At 45.7% G+C, this 20,960-nt stretch overlaps 1 protein-coding gene across 1 annotated transcript in view; it reads left to right on the forward strand.

Moving 5' to 3' along the window:
• The first annotated feature begins 1,367 nt into the window (after positions 1–1,367).
• PRSS23 (serine protease 23) overlaps positions 1,368–20,960 on the forward strand; it is a 31,722-nt gene continuing 12,129 nt past the window's right edge. Inside the window, exon 1 of the mRNA XM_032220096.1 lies at positions 1,368–1,910. The gene's annotated coding sequence lies outside the window, so the exon portion shown is untranslated. The remainder of the gene's footprint in view (positions 1,911–20,960) is intronic.

Consider the following 20,960-nt stretch of genomic DNA (forward strand, 5'->3'; position numbering starts at 1 on the left):
CTCCTCTCTTTCCCCAGCTGGGCCGTTGATCCATTGACCTAGTCGTTGATTAAGAGTGTGTGTCTTTCCATTAGTGGTGCTCCCCACCCCACTCCGTTTCCATGGGACTTATTTCCCAGCAAACCCGCTGGCAGGCTGCTGGGGACCCTGGTGCCCTCCTTGGGGAAGGAAAGAGACCCGAATGGCATTCCAAGCGCCATTCATTCCTTTCCCTCCTTGACACACACACACACCCGCTGCTCCTGGTTGAATGTCCCTTTCCACAATCCTTAAAACAGAAACAGACAGCAAGAGGCTACTTACTGACCACCTCTCTCCCTCCCTCCCTCCTTCTCCCACTCATTCACTCCCTTCGTCTGTCCTTCTCTCCTTTCCTTTCTCTTTCTCTCCCTCCCTATCCCTGTCCTTCTTTCCTTTCTCTCTTTCTCCCTCATTCACTCCCTCCATCTCCCTGTCCTTCTCTTTTCCTTTCTCTCTCTATCCCTCCCTCTCTCTCTCATTCACTCCCTCTCTGTGTCCTTCTCTCCTTTCCTTTCTCTTTTCCTCCCTCCATCTGTCCTTCTCCCCCACTCTCTCTCCCTCCCTCTGCCCTTTTGTCTCTCTCTCTCTCTCTCTCTCTCCCCCTCTCTCTCACTCATTCACTCTCTCCCTCTCCATCCTTCTCTTTTCATTTCTCTCTCTCCCTCTCTCTCTGTCATTCTCTCCCTCCCTCCCCCTCTCTCTCACTAATTCACTACCTCTCCATCCTTCTCTTTTCCTTTTTCCCTCCCTCCCTCTCATACCCTCTCTCCCTCTGTCCTTCTCTCTATTCCTCTTCCTCCCTCTCTCTCTCTCTCTCTCTCACTTATTCACTCTCTCCCTCTCCCCCCTTCTCTTTTCCTTTCCCCCTCCCTCTCTCTCTCTCCTTCCCTCCCTCCCTCCCTCCCTCTGTCCTTCTCTCTATTCCTCTCCCTCCCTCCCTCCCTCTTTCTCTCTCATCCCTCCCTACGGCGACCCTCCTGGGGTCGAGACGGAGCAGGGAAGCCTCCCCAAACGTCGCGCGCTCTTTTAAGGCAGCCCGGGCTGTCCATGGAGCGGCGGGAGGTGAAGCAGGCTGGAGAAAGTGAAACGGCGGAGGGCTGGGATGGAGGGAGGGAGAGGAGAAAGTGGGAGAAAGTGGTCGGAGACGGGGAGGGGGGCTTTCCTGGCCTTTGAACGAGGGACCAGAGTCCTTTCCTCCATTCCTTTCATGCTGCCACCCCAGGCACGCCTGGATTAGTTTGGGGGACCCGAGACAAGCGGCGACTCCGAATCCGCCTCGGGATGCGCAGGGAGGGGCGGGCGGGGTGCACCCAGATGGGGAGGGGAGAAGGTGGGGGGAGGAAAACCGTGACAAAAAGGCTGGGTTAGGTCACAAGGCGCCTGCGCCAGGCTGCCGGCTGCCGAGCCGTCCCCAACTTTTCCTCCGCCTGCCCAGCGCCTCCGCCTCCTTCCCCTTGGCAAGCGGGTCTCAGCCCGGAGCTCGCAGAAGGAGCGCGGCGGGGCTCCCAGCTCTCACCTCCGCCGATCGCGCTCCCTTCTTACCTCCTCCTGCTCTTCCTCCGGCGCTCCCCTCCCTTCCTCCCACCCAGAAAAAAGAAGACCCCCCGCGGGAGAAAGGCGCTCGCCCATCCCCCGCGGACTCCCTCGCGCGTGGGGAAGGGGCTCTCCCTGCGCTCCTGGGGGAGAAACCCCTCCGGAAAAAAAAACCCTCCGGTTTTTTTTGAAAATTTATTTTGGGGAGGGGGCAGCAGTGCGGGGAAACCCCGCGCGGGATGGGCTTTCCGCGCCCACCTGCCTGATTCGTTGATATCGTCACTTTTTCAACCCAGACCAAACTTTGCTTTCAGAAGCCCAGAAAACTTTCGGCGCCCTTAAAAGCTGCGGCGGAGGTAAGTGGCCGAAGGAGAGAAAGAGAGAGGCATAGGGAAGGAGGGAGGGAGGGTGAAAGAGAGAGGGAGAGGGAGGGAGGGAGAGAAAGAGGATGAAAGGGAAGGGAGAGGGAGGGAGATGGAGAGAGGGAGGGGGAGAGGGAGGGAGGGGGAGAGGGAGGATGAAAGAGAGGGAGGGACGGTGAAAGAAGGGAGAGGAGGTGAGAGGGAAGGGGAGAGGGAAGGGGAGAGAGGGTGGGTGAAAGAAGGGAGAGGGAGGGAGGGAGGGTGAGAGAGGGAGGATGAAAGAGAGGGAGAGGGAGGGACGGTGAAAGGAGAGGGAGAGAGGGGTGAGAGGGAAGGAGAGAGGGAGGGTGAAATAAGGGAGAGAGGGAGGGAGAGAGGGGGTGAAACAAGGGAGAGAGGGAGGGTGAGAGGGAGAGAGGGAGAAAAAGAGAGAGGGAGGCAGAGAGAGGGGGAGAGGGAGGGAGGATGAAAGAAAGAGAAGGGAGAGAGGGAGGGAGAGGGAGGGAGGGAGGGACACACACACACACACACACACACACACAGAGCGAGCAGGGTGGGCAGTGGGGAACGGCGCCCCCCCCCTACCCGCAGCTGAGGCCCTGGAAAGTCCCATCCCGCGAGGCTCCCGGGCGATATGGCCAGTGATCAGGGATAATGGGAGGTAGGGTCCAACCGCTATGAAAAGAGCCTCTCTCGCCCCCGCAGCCTGAACCACAACTGCAACACCCTCCCCCCCCCCAATTTGGGTTTTGCATCGAAGCCCCTCAAGGCGCCCTGAGACTTCCCACTGGAAGATCCCTCTTTGCATTGAAAAAGCAGCTGGAAGCCGCCAACAAGGAGGAATTTCCAGGGGCTGCATTTGAGGGCAAAATACCCCGATCGAAGGCGGTCCTCGCTTTCGGCCGCTACCATTGATGGTTGCCGGTGAGACTTCTGGCTGAAACAAACTTCGCTTTCCCCGAAGTGGCCATATTCGGTAATTGGAAAGACGGCTATTTGGTGGTATCAATGAAAGGTGACCAACGAATCCAAGGAACTAGATGGGGTCAAATTTGATGGCACAGCTAATGCTCTAGAAAACAGAAAGGGCACTTCGAAAGTTTTCAGTAGGTTGGACTGAAATTAACAGGGTGAAAATGACTAGAAACAACAACAAAGTTGTTTTATCTCATAGTTGTGCACTGCCCAGAGTCCCTTTTGGTGAACTGGGTGGGTGGGTGGGTGGGTGGGTGGATGGATGAATGGATGGATGGATGGATAGATAGATAGATATAATGTAGATAGATAGATAGATAGATAGATAGATAGATAGATTGTAGATAGATAGATAGATAGATAGATAGATAGATAGATAGATAGATAGAGATGTGATAAATAAGATGATAGATGATTGATAGGTAGATGGATGGATGGATGGATGGATGGATGGATGGATGGATGGATGGATAGATAGATAGATAGATAGATAGAATGTACATAGATAGATTGTAGATGATAGATAGATAGATAGATGATAGATAGATAGATAGATAGATAGATAGATAGATAGATAGATAGATTGATTGTAGATAGATGGATTGATTGTAGATGGATGGATAGATAGATAGATAGATAGATAGATAGATAGATAGATATCGTAGATAGATAGATATCGTAGATATTGTAGATAGATAGATAGATATATAGACAGACAGACAGACAGACAGACAGACGATAGATAGATAGATATTGTAGATAGATAGATTGTAGATAGATGGATAGATTGATTGTAGATGAATAGATAGATAGATAGATAGATATCGTAGATAGATAGATAGATAGATATCGTAGATAGATAGATATCGTAGAGAGATAGAGAGATAGAGAGATAGAGAGATAGAGATAGAGAGATAGATATGGATGGATGGATGGATGGATGGATATATAAAGATATAGATGAAAGGGATGATAATGATGAAGATAGCTAGATGATATAGACATAGATGCTACAATGGTGTGAAAAATGATCATGTCATTTTTTCAATTGATGTAACTTGGAACAAACTTTTGAACAAACTTTTTGGCATCAGCCAAAAAAAGCCAACGCAGTCCTAGGCTTTATTAACAGAGGGATCGAATGAAGATCACATAACTGCATTATAAAGCTTTAGTAATACTGATCACCACAGTATAAAAAAGATGTGGAGACTCTGGAAAGAGAGCAGAGAAGAGCAACAAGTGTGATTAGAGAGCTAGAGGCAAAAACATAGGAAGAACGGTTGCAGGAATTAGCTATGTCTAGTCTAATGAAAAGAAGGGCTAGGGATGACAGGTTAGCAGTGTTCCAATATTTGAGGAGGTGTCACAAAGATGGGGGAGCATCAGATTATCTTCCAAAGCAAGATGAGAAATGATGGATGGAAACTTATCAAGGAGAAGAGCGACCTAGAGAGATAAGGAGGAATTTCCTAACGGTGAGAGTCTTCAGCTGGCCTTCAGAAATTATGATGCTCCTCCATCACTGGAGGCTTTTAAGAAGAGATGGGACAACCATTTGTCTGAAATTGTATAGGGTCTCCTGCTTGAGCAGTGGGTTGGACTAGAAGACCTCTAAGTTCCTTTCCAACTCTATTATCCTATGTTACACGAACAGTCACTAAAAAAAAATGTTTGTAAGTTGAGAACCACTTGTGCTTTTTTCTGCCTGTCTGAACTTACGTTCTGTATACATCTTGAATTATCCCTATATGTGGCTGCCAAAGTTAAAAGCAGTTAATCTCATAACACAGCCTTTAGCCTCCCCCGTCTGATTAAGGCAAGCATTCCCAGAATTCCTCATTAGCAGGGCTGGGAATTCTGGAGGCTGCGATGTTTAGACGGTATTGGAGCGGAGAAATCTGCAGAGACATATTTCATCTTGGATCACGTCCTTCTCTTTCCACTTACCTAAAGTTCAGGGACCCGATTTGTAGGAATTTGCATTTTTCCCCCCCTTATTGTTCTTTGAATTTGCTAAGGAATTTAAAAAGCTACTTCTGTAAGATCAAAGTTTGTGTCTCTCTAATATTCTTTCATTGTCTTTTGGGCAGGACACGTATTCAGGGGGAAAATTTTTGCAGGCAAAATCTGGATTTTGCTCTTGGTTACCCTCCTTCTCTCTGTGAGAAAGCTACGTTGTTCTGTGCGTGCCCAGTGATTCACCTAGCAAGACTTAGTAGGTACACCGGAAATGAAATTAAGAAGCGTGGCATTAAAATTAGGAATGCTTCTTATGATTGCTAAATCATGAACAAGCATTCTTTCATGCTTTTAAAAACTGGCACAAAATAAGGCACCTCTTGCCAGACATGCATCCCTTATCTTGGCAGCTGATTGCTTGCTATTTGGTAGTATCTCTGGAATTTGCTCTTCTCCAACAGCCCTGTAGAGTAGGCCAGCACAATAGCGCAACATTGCAACGAATGTTATTAGACCAAGATGACTAACTGGCAATTTTTCAGACAAGAGCATTTGAAACAATTGTCTAATTCATGCTCTTACCGCTCACATTAAATCATGCGGTTTCTTTGACCTTGGCTGAGGCTTCGGATTCTTAAATCAGAATATGTCTAGAAAATTTTGGCTTATTTGGGAATGCTTGTTTTAAATGTGTTTTTAATGAGGTACAACAGCATATTTTTCTTTCCTAGAGATAAGGGCTTTCTCCGGAAACATACGTTCTTTATGTGAACGTTTTTTGTACTTATTTTAGTTTAATTATACTAAGCCAAGACTAAAACACAACATAACACAACACAACACACGCACGCACGCACACACACACACACACACGCACACTTCTCAAGGAAAAACGGGCACGTTTTACAGCTGACGTGCAATTTTTCTTATTTCTTTGAAGGAGTGTCTATTAGTTTCCATGCAGACTGGCCTTAATATTTCCCCCGATTTTGAGTTTATTTCCACTTAAGGAGGCATGTCCTGTTTGACCCACCGGTTTTGAGTTATTATCTGTTTGTTTCCTAATTTGATTTACACCCTGCTTTTCCAATCTGGCAAGTTCCCAAGGCAATTAATTAAATGAGCCCTTTTGGCTGAAGCATGGTGACTGTTTGCCCAGGAAATCGTTCTCCCTCTCTCTCTCTACTTGGTGTTTTGCTGAAGTTCTCAAAATACAGGTTTGAGAAGAGGTACTTCAAGAGTAAGTAAAGTCTCCTTCCAGTTGAAGTGGAGTTCTTGCGACTTCATGAACAATAAGGATGGTAGTCTGGAGATTAAATTGTATGAGGAACAGTTGATGGAACTAGGTATATCTAGTCTATCAAAGAGAAGGATCAGATCAAGAGGGTTGGAAACAGGGGTGGATTCCTGCCAGTTCTAACCTCTTCTATAGAAGAGGTTCCACAAATCTCCAGGGCCATTTAGAACCGGTTCCAGCTCCCTCCCCCCGCCTGTCTGCACATCATCAAGATGAAGAGCGAGTGGAGGAATTCTGGGAGTTGAAGTCCACAAGTCTTAAAGCTGTCAAGTTTGAACACCCCTGGGGTTTTCTTTTCCAAAGGGTTAGGTTTGAGGTTTTATTCAACTTGTATGCCGCCCTATTCCCGAAGGACTTAGGGCGGCTAACAAACCGGAAGGGAAGGGAACAATACAAAAGGAAAAAGAAAACAAAGACAGACAACAGTACAAAACCAGTTTAAAAGGTCTCAACAACCACACCAATTCGAGTGGGGATGGAACTCAACAGCCCCAGGCCTGCCGGAACAGCCAGGTCTTAACGGCTTTATGGAAAACCTGAAGAGTGGTGAGGGCGTGGCTTTGTGGCGTACCAGGGGAAGGATCTTGCAAAATCCCCATTCCCTCCCGATCAGCTGGGACTCGGGAGGCAGAGAATTGATGGGGGCGGGGCCAGTCACAGGTGGTGTTTACAGTTCTCCGAACTACTCAAAATTTCTGCTACTGGTTCTCCAGAACTGGTCAGAACCCGCTGAATACCACCTCTGCTGGACAACCATTTGATTGGGTAAGAAACACCTGACTTGAGCAGGAAGTTGGACTGGAAGACTTCTGAAGTTCCTTCCGGCCCTATCACTCTTTGTTCTATGACAACATGGAATATTTCTTCCTTCCAGGGGATTTTCCCAACTTCTCAGGCTAGTCTAAAGCCCTGAGAATCCTTCAAGTTCTCCCATTCAAATAGTCTTTAGGTTTCATCCCGCTTATCTCCTTTGGCTGGAGAAGGGCCTTAAAATATCAGCTGCAGCCAGTTCCTTGGTAGTGGAGCAGATAGAATCTACATAGTGATGGTTGGTAGATCCCACCTTCTTCCCATTTAACTATTGGTCTCTTTTATCCAGTTGTGGTTGTTAATTGTAATGTTTTAACTTTTAATACACATATGTTTTTAATGACTCCTTAGAAAAGACCCTGATGTTGGGAAAGACTGAAGGCAAAGGAGAAGGGAGTGGACTAGAATAGAATAGAATAGAATAGAATAGATGGCTTTGATCAAAGAAAAAACAAAGACTTTTATTTCTACTTGGAAATCACTTCTGGACTTTGTGCTTGGGATGGAAATTCTAGAATGGGTGGGGCATCACATTTAATCCACTTTTGTTCTTTTCAAGGCCTTTAGGGCCAAATGGGCATTTTAAGCCTCACAACCACTTAAGGTACCCACTTCACCCTTGGTACACAAAACACACCCAAACCTCTCAGCCCTGACAGATTTTGGAGTTCAATCTTTTTGGCCAGCAGAATTCCACACCCTTGAGGTAAGGCCTGAAAAAATGTATACAGGTAGTCCTGGACTTACAACCACAATTGCACCTGTCTGACACCAGTGAAAGAGGTGAGGACTTCCTACTTACTGGATCGGGTCAGCAACCCGGAGCTATGGAGCCGCATGTGGCTTTTTCATCCCTCTGCTGCAGCTCCCTGTGGCCGGTCGGCGTGACCCGTCAAAAGCGCGAACGTCATAAGCGTGCCGACAACACCGCACCGCTAAAACCGCGATTTCAAAAGCGCGCCGACAGAAGCGCGATTTCATTTAAGGTAAGATTTACAGTTAGGTTTAGGGTTAGGTTTAGGGTTAGGTTTAGGGTTAGGTTTAGGGTTACTTTACAGCGCGCTTCTGTCGGCGCGCTTTTGTCAGCGCGCTTTAGGGTTAATTAGTCGCTCATTCGTCGCGCGGTTTTGTCACCGCGCTTTAGACACCGCGGTTTAGTCAGGCGCGCTTTTGTTGTGCGCGCATTTGTGGTGGAACCGCCGGTCGGCACCACAATATTGAGAGGACCTTTCGGTTTGAGGAGTGGGGAAACAGGGCTTGCCAGGAGGAGACTCTATGGCAAGAGGCAGGTTTTCTGGTCAGCTCCACAATTGATAGGGCTTTCAGTTAGGAGAGGTAGAGGAAAAAGGACACTGCGCTAGGAGGAGACTCTATGGTGGGGAAACCGGACTTCCGGTGGGCTCCAGAATTGAACGGGGGGCTTCCGATTAGGACTTTTGTGGCCCTTTGAGTCTTTAAGGTTGCTGATCCCTGGATTGGATGTATTCAAGTAGAGGTTGGATGTTCATCTGGTTAGACATGCTTTCATTTGGATTTTTGTACCAAAGAAACATTGAATCCTCTCACCCCGGATATATTCTTCCAATTCTGTAATTACAGTTTTAGATAATTACAGGGGAGACTTTCTTACTGGTTGCATTATAGGTAGTCCTTGACTTACATCCACAATTGAAACCAAAGTTTTTTGTTTCGAATGTGAGATAGTTGTTAAGTGAGTTTTGCCCCATTTGACAACCTTCCTGTTAAATGAATCCCATGCAGCTGTTAACTTAGTAACCTGACTGTAAAGTGGCTCCCCTGTTGAAATTTGTGTGCCAGACGGTCGCAAAGGGTGACCGATTCCATGGACTCTGTAACCGTCATAAATATAAGTCAGTTGCCAAGCTTTTGAATTTTGATCACTTGAGCATGGAAACGTCACAGACGTCGTGAGTGGAAAAACAACAATGATCAATCCCTTTTTTCCAGTGCTGTTGGAACTTTGAATGGTCACTAAATGAAAGTTTGTAAATCGAGGACTACCATATTTTTCAGAGTATAAGACGCACCTTTTTCCCCTCAAAAAAGAGGGTGAAAATCTGGGTGCGTCTTATACACTGAATACAGCATTTTTTGACCCCTGAAACCCCGCCCCCTTCACCAAAATGGCTGTGCAGAGCCTGTAGGAGGCTTTCAGAGAGCTCCTGGGGGCTGGGGAGGGCAGAAATGAGCGAAAAAAAGGCCTGTTTTTTGCCCAATTTTTGCCCCCCCAGCCCCCAGGATCACTCTACAAGCCTCCTAAAGGCTTATGCATGCCTTTTAAAAAACAAAAAAACAAAATGGGCCCGTTTTTGCAAAAAAATGGGCCGTATTTGGGAGTTCTGCAGAGTGCAAAAACTTTTTTTTTAAATTTGCCTCTTCAAAACCTTGGTGCGTCTTATTCTCCGGTGCGCCTTATACTCCGAAAAATACGGTACCTGGAGGGTCTGGGGTGCTCAAACATATCCAGGTGTTCCATTGGGGATCAAGCAAGAGATGTGAAGGGGCAGGCAACCCAAGGGCTGGTTAAGCTTCCTCTGTGCTTCCCACAATGTTGCGGGAAGCAACTTTTTAATCCTGATTTTCACTAGAACAATGTCCAAAGCAGTGTTTGGCAAACATGGCAACTCTTAAGAGGTTTGGATTTCATATAATTGCATTCTATAGAGCAGTGTTTCTCAACCCTGGCAACTTTCAGTCCTTTGGACTTCAACTCCCAGAATCCCCCAGCCAGCTCCAAGGTTGAGAAACACTGCTATAGAGCTTATGTAAACATGAATGATATTAAGGGTGCCAATACAGGATCGCTGTCATGAGTGGAAATTTGTGTTTTGTTTTCAATGTTTAAATAAGTTGAATAAAAAATATTTTTTTAAAAAGAGGTGTGGATTTTAACTTTTAGAGTCTGTCTCTCCCCTTCTTAGCCACCATGGTCTAGAACAGTGTTTCTCAACCTTGGCAACTTGAAGATGTCTGGACTTCAAGTCCCAGAATTCCCCAGCCAGCGAATGCTGGGGAATTCTGGGAGTTGAAGTCCAGACATCTTCAAGTTGCCAAGGTTGAGAAACACTGGTTTAGAACAATGATTCTCAGTCATCCAGGTCATGGTTGTCCCAAAAATGATTTTTCGGAAAGACTTCCAGAAAAATCTTTCTGGAAAAAGCACCTTTGGGACTAATTTTTCAATGTTTAGCAGATTAAAACAGCAGCCCCCCCAAACCTTTTGGGCCTCAGGGACCGTTTCCATGGAGAAAGGTTTTTTTAACCCTGGACCGGAGGGGGCATGGCTTTGCATGGTGCTTGCATCCCATGGATGGAGCTTCGCTTGTTCCCGTGGACGGGTACCCCAGTTGTCATGCCCCCATCAGAGCCTGAATCTGCAAAGGAGGACGAGCGGGAGCTGGAGCCGATGGAGATCGAGGGGGGCAGAATTCTTGGCTTCAGAGGAACGTGGGGAGGAACAGGCCAAGGCAGCCCAGGCCCCCTCAGGATTGGGACAGCTTGAGATGAGGCAGGCAATGGCCCCTCAGGGAGGAACGGGGGCAGGATGACCGAAAGAGGGAAAGCAGTGGACATGAGATGCAACGGAGCTCAGGCGATGAGCAAGGACTGCCGTCTCCTGATCCAAGAGCACAGAGGGTGAAGAGAAGGCAGAAACAGCACAGGCTGAGCCGACGACTCAGGAGGAGAGCGCCCCACCCCTCTTTATAAGGCACACCTGGGGACTGAGATTTAAGGACATTCTGTGGGGAAGGGCGTTTGTTGGGAACAAATGCTGAATTGGTAAGAGTTTGGGGTGCCGATAAAGACATTTGGAGTTTGTAGAGCTGCTTGATTCTTCCTGATTTTGTGGAATCAGTGCCTTGTTCCTTCCTTCGTGGACTCATTATTTGTTCCTTCTTTGGTGGACTCATTTCCCTGTTCATTTACTGGGCGTTGTGTATGTGTGTGCACCAGTGGTGGGTTTCAAAAAATTTTAGAACCTCTTCTGTAGGTATGGCCTGCTTTGCGGGAGTGGCTTGCTGGCCATGTGACCGGGTGGGAGTGGCTTGCCAGCCATGTGACCAGGTGGGAGTGGCTTGCCAGCCATGTGACTTGGTGAGCGTGGCCAACTTGTAAAATGTGGTGAAACTCACTTAACAACACTCTTGCTTAGCAACCAAAATGTTGGCTCAGAAACTCTGGCATTTGAAGCATGCAAGTCTTAATGCTGTCAAGTTACAAGACCCTTGCACCCCTAACCCTTTAGAAAAAAAACCCAGGGGTGTTCAAACTTGACAGCTTTAAGACTTGTGGACTTCAACTCCCAGAATCCCTCCTCTCACTCTTCATCTTGATGATGTGCGGATGGGCAGGGGGAGGGAGCTGGAACCGGTTCTAAACGGCACGGTAGATTTGTGGAACCTCTTCTCTAGAAGAGGTTAGAACTGGCAGGAACCCATCCCTGGTGTGCGCCCATGCTTTGTTCTGGGACTTGTCTGGGAGCGTTTGAGGGGAAATTTGGAGCATTAAAGGGGAGTTTGAACTCTCAGCTGGCTGTGTGACTTTCATGCAGTGGTGCAATTAAATTTTTTTACTACCAGTTCTGTGGGCGTGGCTTGGTGGGCGTGGCACGGGAAGGATACTGCAAAATCCCCATTGCCTTCTCACTCCGGGGAGGGGGAGGATACTGCAAAATCTGCATTTCCACCACAATCCAGGGGAAGGATACTGCAAAATCTCCACTCCCACCTCACTCTGGGGCCAGCCAGAGGTAGTATTTGCCAGTTCTCCAAACTACTCAAAATTTCTGCTACCGGTTCTCCAGAACCTGCTGAATTTCACTCCTACCTTCAAGTCTTATCCCAGATAATCACACCGATCCACGGATCGGGGCTTGGCGACCACTGGCTTAGAAAACAGGCTGCAGAAAAAACCTTTCCTTACTCCTTCCTATCAATCATTCCCTTCACCTAAACTAACTGCCTGAGATCATACATCACACTTATCCATAATATATGATATGCTTGATTTTTGCCTAAGTGGATTTTGTCAACTCAATTTTTTGGGTCTGCAGAAGAGCCCAAAGGAGGGGGAAAGAGTGAAACCTGGTTGATGTGCTTTGTTGCCAACTCTGCTCACAACAATGGCCTTGTGGCAAACATTGCATGCGTATGCACATAGTCCTTAACTTAAAACAGTTCATTTAGTGACCATTTGAAGTGAGAATGGCAATTTTTTTAAAAATGACTTGGGGCTGTTTTTCGCATAGCATCCCCCTGGTCATGTGATCAAAATTCAGACGCTTGGCAGCTGATTCATATTTATGACGGTTGCAGTGTCCTGGGTTAGAGGCCAAACCATTAGAAAACATCCACTCTAAAAATTGTGATACTCCTTGGAAGAATAGACAATATAATAATAACACAACTAGTCCTTAACTTATAGCCATTCATTTAGTGATTGTCTGAAATTCCAGTGGCACTAAAAAAGTAACTTATGACTGCTTTTCACACTTATGACCATTGCAGCATCTCCACGGTCATACGATAAAAACGTGGACCTTTGGCAACTGACTCATATTTATGACAATTACAGTGTCCCAGGGTCATGTGGTTTCCTTTTGCGACCTTCGGACAAGCAAAGTCAGTGTGGAAACCAGATTTACTCAACAACCGTGTTACTAACTTAATCCCTGCAGTGATTCGTTTAACCACTGTGGCAAGAAAGGTCATTAAAATGTGGCAAAAGCTCACTTAAGCACCATTTTGTTTAGCAACAGAAATTTTGGGCTCGGTTGCGGTTGTAAGCCCTGGACTGCCTCTTCGTAAAGGACGGTTGTGTCACAATGTCATAGTGCAATCTCATCATTTTGATGAGATTATAGCTCATTGCTGATGCTCCTCAACGCAACTCTTGTCGTTTGTAAATTATGGCTTAGATGAGGGGTCGGCAACCTTAAAGACTGAAAGAGCCACAAAGGTCCTAACTGGAAGCCCCCTGTTCAGTTCTGGAGCCAACTGGAAGTCTGGTTGCCCCACTATAAAGTCTCCTCCTAGCACAATGTCCTTTCCCCCCTGCCAACCGGAGGTTCGGTCCCCCCACCATAGAGTCTCCTCCTAGCACGGTGTCCTTTCTCCCCTGCCAACTGGAGGTTCGGTTCCCCCACCATAGAGTCTCCTCCCAGCACGGTGTCCTTTCCCCCCTGCCAACTGGAGGTTCGGTTCCCCCACCATAGTCTCCTCCTAGCACGGTGTCCTTTCCCCCCTGCCAACTGGAGGTTCGGTCCCCCCACCATAGAGTCTCCTCCTAGCACGGTGTCCTTTCCCCCCTGCCAACTGGAGGTTCGGTCCCCCCACCATAGAGTCTCCTCCTAGCACGGTGTCCTTTCCCCCCTGCCAACTGGAGGTTCGGTTCCCCCACCATAGAGTCTCCTCCTAGCACGGTGTCCTTTCCCCCCTGCCAACTGGAGGTTCGGTCCCCCCACCATAGAGTCTCCTCCTAGCACGGTGTCCTTTCCCCCCTGCCAACTGGAGGTTCGGTCCCCCCACCATAGAGTCTCCTCCTAGCACGGTGTCCTTTCCCCCCTGCCAACTGGAGGTTCGGTTCCCCCACCATAGAGTCTCCTCCTAGCACGGTGTCCTTTCCCCCCTGCCAACTGGAGGTTCGGTCCCCCCACCATAGAGTCTCCTCCTAGCACGGTGTCCTTTCCCCCCTGCCAACTGGAGGTTCGGTCCCCCCACCATAGAGTCTCCTCCTAGCACGGTGTCCTTTCCCCCCTGCCAACTGGAGGTTCGGTTCCCCCACCATAGAGTCTCCTCCTGGCGCAGCATCCTTTTTCCTCTACCTGTCCTAACTGAAAGCCCTATCAATTGTGGAGATGACCATAGAGTCTCCTCCTGGTGTGCTGTGCTTCCCCTTACTCCCAAACAGAAGCTCTTCTCAATATTGTGGTGCCGATCAAACCGTCGACAGGGAGCCGCAGCAGAGGGATGAAAGAGCCACATGCGGCTCCAGATCCTGGGGTTGCCAGTAAGTAGGAGGTCCTCACCTCTTTCACTGGTGTCAGAAAGGCTCAATTGCGGTCATGTCCAGGACTACCTGTATACATTTTTGCAAGCCTTACCTCAAGGATGTGGAGTTCTGCAGGCCAAAAAGATTGCACTCCAAAATCTGGCAGGGTAGGAAGGTTTGGGTGTGTTGTGTGTTCCAAAAGTGAAGTGGTTGTGAGGCTTACGATGCCCATTTGGCCCTAAAGGCCTCCAAAAGAACAAAAGTGGCTTCTCTCAAAACTGTGGCACTGACTGGCGACATGGAGCCACAGCAGAGGGATGAAAGAGCCACATGCAGCTCCAGAGCCACCGGTTGCTGACCCCTGGCTTAGAGCAATATGCAGACCCAGGCATTTGTGGCTTACATAACTCATGGTTAAACCCTCGTGGCAGGGTGGTTGTGGGAATCGGTCCATTGTTAACAGGCTTGGATTTTTGCCTGGTCTTTCTGACGTGCCAAATATCTGCCGAGTGATTTTTCTTTTCCTACTGGGCACCGAAGTAGTTCGCGATGTAACTACCACCACTGCTCCAAAACAACAATTTTACAACCGTATTCATTCAAATGTGGCCCAAGCTTCCAAGGTATACACTAGATATGTGATCGAATCAGTTTGGTCTTTGGTTATAAATGTGAACATTTCTTTGGCAGGGCTGCATTTGGTGTCGGTGGGAAATATATCCTTGTGGTTTGAGAATTTGAGGGTGGAACTTGGTTTATAGGTCTAATTTTGCTGGGTCTGTTTTTCATTTAGATATTTCCAGAGCGTTACATAAAATGGTACCTTTGGAGAAAAATTAATGTTTAACTTCTTATCTGAAAGACTGTAAACAGACCCAAATTCGTTCTCCAATCCATTCTCCCCCAAAAGCCTTTTTGGTTTGGCAAATAGCATTTTTTCCTTCTTTTTGATTGCTGACTGAGGTATGCTGAAGCAATAGAACATGACAGAGTAACAGAGTTAGAAGGGGCCTTGGAGGTCTTCTAGTCCAACCCCCTGCTTAAGTAGGAAACTCTATAGCATTTCAGACAAATGGTTGTCCAATCTCTCCTTAAAAACCTCCAGTGTTGGCTGCTCCAACAACTTCTGGAGGCAAGTCATTGCACTGATTAATTTCTCTAACAATCAGGAACCCCAGGGAAAAGGGCGGCATATAAATAAACTTTAAATTCAAAATTCAAATTCAAAAAATTCAAACCTTTTCCTTAGTTCTAGGTCACTTCTCTCCTTGATTAATTTCCATCCATTACATCTTGTCTTGCCTTCAGGTGCTTTAAAGAATAGTTTAACACACACACACACACACACACCTCTTTTGGGGGGCAGACTCTTAGATATTGGAACACTGCTATCTGTCACCCCTAAATTTCCTTTTCACTAAACTAGGCATACCCAATTTCTGCAATCATTCTTCATATGTTTTAGTCTTCTAATCAGAGGTGGTATTCAGCCAGTTCAGACCGGTTCAGGTGATAGAATCATAGGGCTGGAAGGGACCTCAAAGGTCTTCTAGTCGAACCTCCTGCTCAAGGCAGGAATCTAATACCATTCCCAGTCAAATGGTTGTCCAATCTACTTTTGAAAACCTCCAATGATGGAGGACCCACGACTGCAGGAGGCAAGCTGTTCCACTGATTAATTGTGCTCGCTGTCGGAAAAAAATTCTCCTTGTTTCTAGGTTAGATAAGAGATGAGGAACAAATGTCAAGAGGTAAAAATTGGTCTTTGAATGAGATAACAAACTATGTACTTAAATCTGAGTGGGAAAGGAGGAATGGGATGGGATGGGACAGAAGAGGGCTAGATTAGAATAGAATAGAATAGAATAAGGAACAGAACAGAACAAAATAGAATATAGAACAGAATAGAATAAGGAATAGAATAGAATAAAATAAGGAACAGAACAGAACAAAATAGAATATAGAACAGAATAGAATAAGGAATAGAATAGAATAGAATAAGGAACAGAATAGAATAGAATATAGAACAGAATAGAATAGAATAAAATAAAATAAGGAACAGAATAGAATATAGAATATAGAATAGAAAATAAGAAATAGAATAGAATAAGGAATAGAATAAGGAACAGAACAGAATAGAATAGAATATAGAACAGAATAGAATAAGGAATAGAATAAAATAGAATATAGAACAGAACAGAATATAGAATATAGAATAGAATAGAATAGAATAAGGAACAGAATAGAATATAGAATATAGAATAGAAAAGAAATAGAATAGAATAAGGAATAGAATAAGGAACAGAACAGAATAGAATAGAATATAGAACAGAATAGAATAAGGAATAGAATAAAATAGAATATAGAACAGAACAAAATAGAATATAGAACGGAATAGAATAAGGAATAGAATAGAATATAGAACAGAATAGAATAAGGAATAGAATGAAATAGAATAGAATATAGAACAGAACAGAATATAGAATATAGAATATAGAATATAGAATATAGAATATAGAATATAGAATATAGAATATAGAATATAGAATATAGAATATAGAATAAGGAACAGAACAGAACAAAATAGAATATAGAACGGAATAGAATAAGGAATAGAATAGAATAAAATAAAATAAAATAAAATAAGGAAAAGAAAATAGAATATAGAACAGAATAGAATAAGGAATAGAATAGAATAGTAGAATAGAATATAGAACAGAACAGAACATAGAATATAGAATAGAATATAGAATATAGAATATAGAATATAGAATATAGAATATAGAATATAGAATATAGAATATAGAATATAGAATATAGAATATAGAATATAGAATATAGAATATAGAATATAGAATATAGAGAATGGAGAACAGAATAGAACGCAATACAGAAAAAATCCAGGAGAGAAGAGAAGACTTTATTTGGCTAAATGTGACTAGACAAGGAATTTGTCTCCAGTGCAGAAACTCTCAGTGTACAGGAAAAGCAATAGTATAATACTGATTATCATCATCATAATACAGATCCTTGACTTGCAACAGTTCATTTTGCGACTGTTCAAAGTTACAACAGCACTGGGGAAAGTGTAATGGCTGCTTTTCACACTTATGACCTTTGCAACATCCCCTTGGTTTCAGGATCAAAATTCAGACCGTTGGCAGCTGGCTCCTATTTATGTCGATTGCAACGTCCCTGAAGTCGTGTGATCCCATTTTGCGACTTTCTGACAACCAAAGTCAATGGGGAAGCCAGATTCACTTAACAACCTGCGTTACTAACGTAACAACTGCCGTGATTCACTTAACCACCGTGGCGAGAAAGGTCATAAAATGGGCCAACGTTCACTTAACAAGGGGCTTGAACTAGAAGACCTCCAAGGTCCCTTCCAACTCTGCTATTCTGTTATTCTGTTAAGTTGACGAGTTTGGGGCATGTGCCGTATTTTTCAGAGTATAAGACGCACCTTTTACCCCCCAAAAAAGAGGATGAAAATCTGGGTGCATCTTATACACTGAATAGAAGCATTTTTGGCCTCCCGAAACCCCACCCCCTTTGCAAAAATGGCACTGGATAGCCTTTAGGAGGCTTCCAGAGTGCTTCTGGGGGCTGGGGAGGGCAAAAATGAGTGGAAAATGGGCCGCCTTTTGCTCGTTTTTGCCCCCCAACCCCCAGGAGCACTCTACAAGCTTCCTAAAGGCTATGCATGCACCCCCCCTTTTTTTTTACAAAAAACGGGCCCATTTTCCAAAAAAAAACGGGCTATTTTTGGGAGGTCTGCAGAGTGCAAAACCTTTTTTTTAAATTTGCCTCTTCAAAATCATGGTGCATTTTATACTCCAAAAAATACGGTATATCCACCCAGAGGATGCTGGAGAACATTCTCCACTTCGATTCAATCCCAGCATCTGGTAGGAGATGTATTACAGTTGACAAGCAGACATCACTGTCATCCATCTCATAAGATGTGAAGGTTGGTTTCTTCATTGTTAAATGTTTCCAGCTTCTATATTATATCCAATTCTTTTCCAGCCCATATGCAAGCTCTTTTTTCAAAGAGAAGGAAGGGGGGGGGGGGAATCAAGCCAGACTAAGTCATTCGACTTGCCCTGCCAGCTGCTAACCCAATAATATCACAATCCTATTATGTTTGTGTGTGGGGTGTGTGTTTGCAGTTGAGCCCCATATATCTGATGTGCAACTACTGTATTTGCTGGCACACAGCCCATACGCTTCCAGACAGCTTTGGGTGTTTTGCCCCCTGGCACATCTCCTCTCGTAACCCTCAAAGCAGTCGAGCTTTGGGGTAAAAGGGATCCGTGAGCCAGCTGCAGCTTTTTAGAAACATTCCCATGGATCGGTTGTAATTGATATAGCTTATGTTTTTAAAAATCCCCCGTACTCCTAGGTTTTAGAAAGGGGAATTTGGCTCCCTTGGTTGCACCCTTAACTAGCCGCAGAAAAGGTTTGCTTCACTTGGCAAAGGTAGAAGAGAGTTGGGGATTGGTTTACACCAGTGGTGGGTTTCAAATTGTTTTAGAATCATTTCTGTAGGTGTGGCCTGCTTTGTGGGAGTGGCTTGCTAGCCATGTGACTGGGTGGGAGTGGCTTGCTGGCCATGTGACCAGGCGGGACCAGCTTGGCAGCCATGTGACTGGGTGGGCGTGGCCAACTTGTAAAATGTGGTGAAACTCACTTAGCAACACTCTTGCTTAGCAACCAAAATGTTGGCTCAGAAACTCTGGCATTTGAAGCACGCAAGTCTTAAAGCTGTCAAGTTACAAGACCCTTGCACCCCTAACCCTTTAGAAAAAAAACCCAGGGGTGTTCAAACTTGACAGCTTTAAGACTTGTGGACTTCAACTCCCAGAATTCCTCGTTTCGCTTTTCATCTTGATGATGTGAGGACGGGCAGGGGGAGGAAGGTGGAACCAGTGCTAAACAGCACTGTAGATATGTGGAATCTCTTCTATAGAAGAGGTTAGAACTGGCAAGAATCCACCCCTGGTTTACACTCTACCATTGGTTTTAGGAATCTCTTTCTCATCCCCATCATGATCCATTTCCCTCTACCATCTACTGTCTTCCATGGAAAAACTGCTTCAGTTGCGAGCTGTAATGGAGATTATGGCTTTCAGACTCGTTGCCCTCTTAGGAATTCTATCCAGGGTTTGGAAAAGGACCTCCTAAATAATGGCTTAAAAAGAAAGAAAACAGGACGCACAACATGCTGTCCCTTGTTGAAAAGTGATTCATGGAATGATTGATGTAGGTAGATACATAGACAGACAGACAGACAGACAGACAGATGAATATGAGAGAGAGAGAGATGATGATGATAGATAGATAATGACAGATAGATAGATAGATAGATAGATAGATAGATAGATAGATAGATAGATAGATAGATAGATAGATAGATAGATTGATAGATTGGATAGGTAGGATAGATGATAGAGATAAATATATGACAGATATCAAGATAAATGATAGATGATATGGATAGATAGATGATAGATAATGATAGAGATAGATAGATAGAGATCGATCAATCGATTTATTGATAGAGATATAGATAGATAGATGATAGATAGATAGATGATAGATAGATAGATAGAGATAGATGATAGATAGATAAATAGAGAGAGATGATAGATAGATCGATAAGAGAGAGAGAGAGAGAGAGAGAGAGAGAGAGAGAGAGAGAGAGATGCCTTTCACAAAACACAGTTCCATTGTATCCACCCATCTTTTGAATTCTTCCTTTGTGCCTTCACTGACTTGTAGCGAGGTCCTGTTTTTAGGGTATTTTAGGGTGTCAGGCTCTGGAAAACCAAAAGGAGTTGTTGAAATTCTTCTAAGCAGTTTCCGTTACTGTTCCTCACCTATAGACAGAGATCTTGCTAAACTAAAGTAGAACTTCCTTCATCCTTTAACATATACTCTTGGAACTATTAGGGAGGAACCATCTTCACCAGTGGTGGGTTCCAGATCCTGTTGCAACTAGTACGGTGCAACGGAGTCTGGCACCCACCACATGAATGTGTGTAGCATGTGTGTGCCTCCTTACCTCCTGCAATGCTTCCGCGATGCTCCAGCTGCTTGACGGAGCGTTGCGCAGGCACCATACACTCCATGCGCTGAAGCGCTGAAGAGCTCAAATACAGGTAAGGAGGGTGGGCGGGCGGGCCCTCCGGAGCACCGTACAGGAACAGTACCCGGTGCTCCTGGCAGGTACTGGTATGCCCGTACCGGGACCTACTGCCTGCAACCCGCCACTGATCTTCACTCTCTTTCTCCCACACAGGATATTTAAGTTGCATTGTCTCTTGCTCCTCCAGAAGGCCCTCCCTCCCTCCCTCCCTCCCTCCTAGGAATCCACACTACATTCCGCCACAGTGGGTTATCAATGCTGGTTATACCACAGTGATAGCGAACCTTTTCGGCACCAAGTGCGGAAAAGGGAGCAGCCGCGTGTTCATCAGGGCCGCAACCCAGAAGAGGAGCTGCCCAGGGCACACGCGCGTGCCGGAAAATGAATTTCTGGTTTCTGGCGTATGCATGCCCGCTAGCCAGCTATCTTCCAGTTACTGGCGGGATGATCAGCTGGCTGGCACGCACTCTCACAATGGAAAACGGAAGACCAGCTCTTCCAGTTTCTGGCACGGCCGCATGCACAAAGACAGCTGATCGTTGCGCACGCATGTACACCAGAAACTTGGAAAAGGAACAAGAAATGCCATGTATGCCTGGCAACATGGCTCTGCATGCCACTTTGGGTATACATGCCATAGGTTTGCCATCACAGCTGTGTCATAACCCCCAAATAACAAATTAATTAACATAGGCCTTATTGATTGTATGAGCTTTTCACTCTGGGATGCTCCTGACCCACAGTTGGGAACTTATGCTTGGACCTGGTGGGTTCTGACATATGCTGATAGATCCCTCCCTGGACTGCAGGTCTTTCCGTTTTGTCTACTCCTAAG

The sequence above is a fragment of the Thamnophis elegans genome, chromosome 6, assembly GCF_009769535.1.
Source record: "Thamnophis elegans isolate rThaEle1 chromosome 6, rThaEle1.pri, whole genome shotgun sequence".
Classification (NCBI taxonomy): Eukaryota; Metazoa; Chordata; class Lepidosauria; order Squamata; family Colubridae; genus Thamnophis; species Thamnophis elegans.